Raw genomic sequence first — 5,794 nt, forward strand, 5'->3', positions numbered from 1 at the left:
TCCACAAATTGCCAGAAAGGTGGTCAAAATGTATAGAAAGCAATGGTCAGTACTTTGAATAAAATGTTTTTACTTTTCAATTCAAAATTAGTGTTTCATTTTCACAAAAAACGCTCATTTCATACCGGTACACCAGTTAGTGCATAGTGACATTTCGTATTCCTGGACATCACATGTCCGTGTGCCAGTCGATACGCGGATTACACAAGCCTAGTCACGAGGGGCATCCGTTATCTTAGATTGCCCGCCTGATGATGGACGTTCGAGGCGAGCGATAAGCTGATGCGAGCCACAAGCCCACGATCACGCGACGTCACTTGGACGCACCGCCGCCAGCAGGTGTATAAGAGTGGCGTAGAGCAGCGGTGACGCGGTCAGACTGTCACTGCGAGATCTGACGCTTCACTGTGTGTGCTGGGCGGGCGACGGGTCACTATCTGACGTTACTCTGCAGGCTGTCACTACGAGACTCTGACGCAGCGCTGTCTGTGCGACGCGCTCACTGTCTGACGTCACTCTGCTGAGACGCCAGGGTGAGTAGGGGTGCCGCAGAATGTACTTCTTCTCTTTACTCTCCTAGATTCTAGGTATAATGAGTAGGTACTCCAGAATGAGATTTTCACTCTGCAGCAGAGTGTGCGCTGATGAGTAGGTACTGTTTACACTGTCACTGGGTAATTCCTCTTTCAACTTCAGACTCACAAGGCAACCGTGCCTGTTCGTCGTCATCGATTTCGTCGAAATTTATAATATATTCCTGGCTTGGCCAGAAATGGTGACTGAGGTGGGAGGTCCAGATGGCCAAGCGATTAGAAAAAAATAACATTTTTGGCAAGGGTCGGCCGAGGCATGAGCCGTTAATGGTAAGGTGTCTTGCAGCTGTTGACGCAGTGGAAAGAGTACGGAACGGTATTCCAAGGATCGTGGAATCGAGAGACGAAATTGTTCACGATGAAGGACTGCCACCGTACAGCGTCAAAGGGACCTCCCCCCGCCCCCCCCCCCCCTCCCAAAAGGTCACCGCTAGTGCAACCCTGCGATGTTTACATCTGTATGGTCACCTGAGGAATTTGAACAAAAAGCTTCAAAACTGCTCTTTATTTCGTCGAGAGAGAGGTATGAAATCTGTGATTGTGTTGCATCACTTACAAAATTGTAGCACATGTGTTAGTTAAATGGGAGGAATATCTCCAAGACTCGCTCAATACCTGACCTACACATGGTCTGGGGTTCTTTTGTTGGAACATCAGAAAGAGTTGTTGTCTGACTGCAGCTGATGTTATAAGAGCAGAGAGACACAAACTGCAGCCGCAAAATGTCGTTGTTCATTTAGAGCCTCTTTGAAAGTCTCTACAGTGTGATTTTTTTCATCGTGTACAAACTCTAGGGATTGATCGATGAGAGGATACGCAACAAAAAGGATCTAATGAACATATGTCTGGAAATGCACAGTTTCCATGCTAGAGACCATTTATTCAATCATGCTTTGTTACAGAGACTGCGATCTAATACGCGCTGTACCATGCACCCACAGTTACAGTATGCATGCTTTCCTCCTAGAAGGTGGTACTGTTCCCCCCTCATACGTCATGCGCTAGCGCTCTCTCGTGCCATAATAACTGGTCATGTTGTGTCCGATGGACTTCTCTTGCTGACTCTTGTACACAGTGGTTCTGTATTCGAATCAAGGGCTTGCCAACGTGGTGTTTACTTTTACAGAAAGGCAAATGGCAGCAGGCAGCTGGCAGCAAGGTTGTATCAGGAGACGTATACCCACCGACAACAACCACAGCATTCAATGTTTGCAACACATGTTTCGCCGTTTGTCTGAGACAGAGTCGTTTCAGGAAGCAGGAAATCATGAAGGACGTACCCGAAACGTTTGGACACCTGACTTGGAGGGAAAATGTGATTAACACTGTGGAAGGCGACCGCCGTGTCAGTACCAGGCAGTTGGCCCGCCAGTACAGGGTAAGTCAGACGACCGTGTGGAACATTCTCCATGACAACTGTTACTACCCTTATCACTTACAGCGTGTGCAGGGCTTACTAGCGACAGACTTTCCACATCAGGATCAGTTTTGTCACTGGTTTCTTCACCAAACAACCACAATTCCGGGATTTTTGTCATCCATCCTATTCACAGATGAATCCACCTTTACGCGGAATGATATCTTCAGCTTTCATAACAGTCGTCTGTGGGATAGTATGGAGAACCGCTATGCAGAACTCCCATGGTATATGACAGCGAACCATCAGTACCGGTGCAGCCGGAATGTGAGGGCCAGGATAATTGCCGACCGTACTGGGAATAGTGTTCATACACAAAGCCTAAAAGGCCGGAACTATCGGCGTTTCTTGCGGGTGACTTTGTTCCCTCCACTGGAAAAAGTGCCATTGATGATTCGAAGGGTTATGCGGCTGCCACATGATGGTACTCCAGTCCACTTCGCCGTTAACGTCCGGAAGCATCTCAGTCGTGTCTTCCCTGGTCGATGGATCGGACGCGGGGGTACAGTTGCATGGCCTACTCGTTCACCGGATCTCAGCCCATGTGATTTCTGGTTACGGGGCTGTCTCAAAAGTATCGTGTGTGCAGAGTCCATTCCAGATGGAGACACTGGAGCCGCGTATTCATGCTGCTTTTCGACACGGTTCGGATGCAGCCTGACGGTTTGAACGTGTGAGACAGAACATGCTACGGTGCGTACACGCCTGTGTTGAGGAAACCATTTTCAGCACATACTGTAACTGTGACTGCATGGTACAGCGCGTATTAGACCGCTGTCTCTGTAAGACTGTATGATTGAATAAATGGTCTCTAACATGGAAACCATGCATTTCCGGACACAAGTTCATTAGACCTTTTTTGTTCCGTATCCTCTCATCGATCAATCCCTAGACTTTGTACACGGTGGAAAAAATCGCCGTCTTTAGGTTGTAACCTCCCCACAAAATAATAATAAAACAAGTATTATGGATAATGATTCTATTTTTAGTGTAACCTCCCCACAGAAATTCAATAAATAATAATATGAATATGATTCTGATTTTAGTGTAACCTCTGAACAAAATTGGTTCCCATTTATAACCTCCCTACAGGAATTCATTCACATTTAACCTCCACACAAAATTTGTTTCCCATTTAATGTACCCACAAAATTCTTTTCTCATTTAATGTAAGCTCGAAACAGAAATTCCTAAACCTCGTAATAAAAAATAAATTCTGTAACCTGGTAAATTTTGGACGACAGCAGTGCTGCGTCATGGCCCTGTAAGATCATTCCGAATAAAAAAAAGAGAAAAATTCTTACCTCAATAAAAACGGCGAATATATCTGCTCTTACAATAAATTTTTCCGGCACAGCTCTGTGCAATGCTGGCCGATAGATTGTCATTTATGAAAGGAAGCAACTGATTTTTCTTTTGCAACAATCGGAATGATCATGGATTGGAGAAATTAGTAAATTCTTTAAATTGAAATGAATGCTTATTAAAAAATTACTTTATATGACAAAGATTATTATTAGGACATTTTTTAAAACATTTACATGGGAGTTCAGATAACATTACTAAATATGCGCGAGGCTGCTTTTTACCTTATACAATAATACTCAGGCTCCGGCATCGCTGCACCGCGACCGACCAGCTAACACGATACACCATACCAGACCAGAGCAGACTCCAGACTAGCGCAGACTAGCAACAACTTACTGCTACAGCTACACAGTACCTACTGCAGTCAACACTGCTCTCTGGTCAGCGATTCTCTTACACTTTGCATATCGCAGGCAGCGCATAAGTAATACATCGAAAATACATCTGCTCGGACCTCTTACATAAAATTACATCTGCATTACATCTGCTCGGACCTCTTACATAAAATTACATCTGCTCGGACCTCTTACAAGGTATTATCACTGTTCGGTTCTTGGAAGACATCTGGGGGTCTTTTAGTAAGATTAGAGAATCCTTGACGTGGCCAACCCTATATCGGGATGTTAGGAAAATGGTGAGAGCTTGCAGGGAATGCAGTATGGCTAAGCCCAGTTCTAACGCGCGACGGGGGTTGCTTCAGTCTTCACGTGCTGAGCGTCCTATGGAGCGCCTCTTTATTGATTATGTGGGCCAACTGCCTTGTACCCAGGCTTGGTACAAATATATTTTGGTGGCGGTTGATGCTTTCACTCGATTTGTCTGCATGTGTCCGAGCACCGGAGTCATGGCCAAGAATACTATTGCTCATCTCGAGAGGATTTTCTCCTTGTTTGGTCCGCCCAAGGTTTTGGTTAGCGATAATGCGCCTGGCTTTGTTTCAAAATAGTTTTGGTTTTGTTTTCATCAAGCCGTGACTCATGTCAGGACGACACCCTATTATCCGCAGCCTTCGTTCGCTGAGCGTTTTAACCGAAACCTTAAACCAGCCTTGATAATTTATCACGAGAAGAGCCGGACCAAATGGGATAGATCCTTCCCGTGGCTCAATTTGGCCTTCAATACCGCCCGCCATGACTCGCATCAAACCACCCGGGCCGCTTTACTGTTGACCTATTCTGTAAATTCTCCGCTTGCTAACTTGTGGTCGATCTCGGACCTGTTGCCAGAGGAGATATCGGCAGAAATTATCCACGAGAATTGGCAGAGAGCAAGAGCCAATATAGATCCCGTCCACAAGAGGGAGGCGGCACGATACAACAAGGGGCGTCGTCCTGCTAACATCAGAGGGGGGCGACCTGGTTTTCGTTAGGCGTGTGTCAGGACGGGGGAAAGGACATAAAGCGTCATCTAAAGTTGAGCCTCGCTTTGGGGGCCCCTATCAGGTTCTTCAGGTCCTCACCCCGGTGACCTACCGTGTACGGCATCAACAATCTGGCCAGGAAAAGAGAGCGCACATATCACAAATCAAGCTTAGCAATGCTGGGTATTTGCTTAAGTTCCTGCTTGTGTAACCTTATCCCGGCGGTTTTACGTTAAGGGGGGGGGGGGGAGGCTGATCCAGATCGCTGGTCGATCATCAGCGATCGGCTTGTTATCTTTGGCGCGTCTCCGGGCATGATGATCTTTGCGTTTTCGGCTGGGGCGCGCGGGACGGCGAGAGGCAGTCGGTTTGGGGCGGCCGGTGAGACTGGCGGAGTTGTGGCTCGGGCGTAAGCACACGTGTGACGTCTGTTACGCTGGGCCTGTTTGCTAATCGTGAAACTCCTGCGGCGGTTACTGGTTGCCTGGAAGGCATTTCATATAATATGTGCCAAGCCTGGCAGTGAGAGGGGAGTCCGGAGTTGGTGTTGGCCTAGATGTTTGTACAAATTGAGGTGCCTGTGTGAGAAGCACGGCGTGGGCCTGTCGGTTGCTTCGTCCTTCTGGCAGCCACCGAAAGCGGATGTTCGGCCGGAATGTCTACAGTTTGTGGTGAGCATAGTGTGAACATGTTCTCGCAGGATGTGCTCCCAGCCTGATTCTTAGCCTGTGCTATTTGTGGGTGATGACCCCTTGTCTGTTACTGCTTCCGGGTGTACTGTAAGATTTCACAGCAAAACTGTGTTTTTGTGGCATTCTGTGTTTCTGGCTCAGCCTCCGCCTAGAAAGAGGAAAGATTTGGAATTCCTTAATGCTGTAATTTAATTGACTTGTGACGCACAAATTTTATCAACTGTTGCTTGGCACAGGTTTGACTGCCCCCCCTTCCCCCCCTCCTCCCCCCCCCCCCCCCCCCGCACACACACAAACATGTGTCGAGGGTGCTGTGTAGGGGCAAAGGGTTGATAAGTGAGAGCTTGTTTCAGGAAGAAGCACG

The sequence above is a fragment of the Schistocerca piceifrons genome, chromosome 2 (genome assembly GCF_021461385.2).
Source record: "Schistocerca piceifrons isolate TAMUIC-IGC-003096 chromosome 2, iqSchPice1.1, whole genome shotgun sequence".
Taxonomy (NCBI): Eukaryota; Metazoa; Arthropoda; class Insecta; order Orthoptera; family Acrididae; genus Schistocerca; species Schistocerca piceifrons.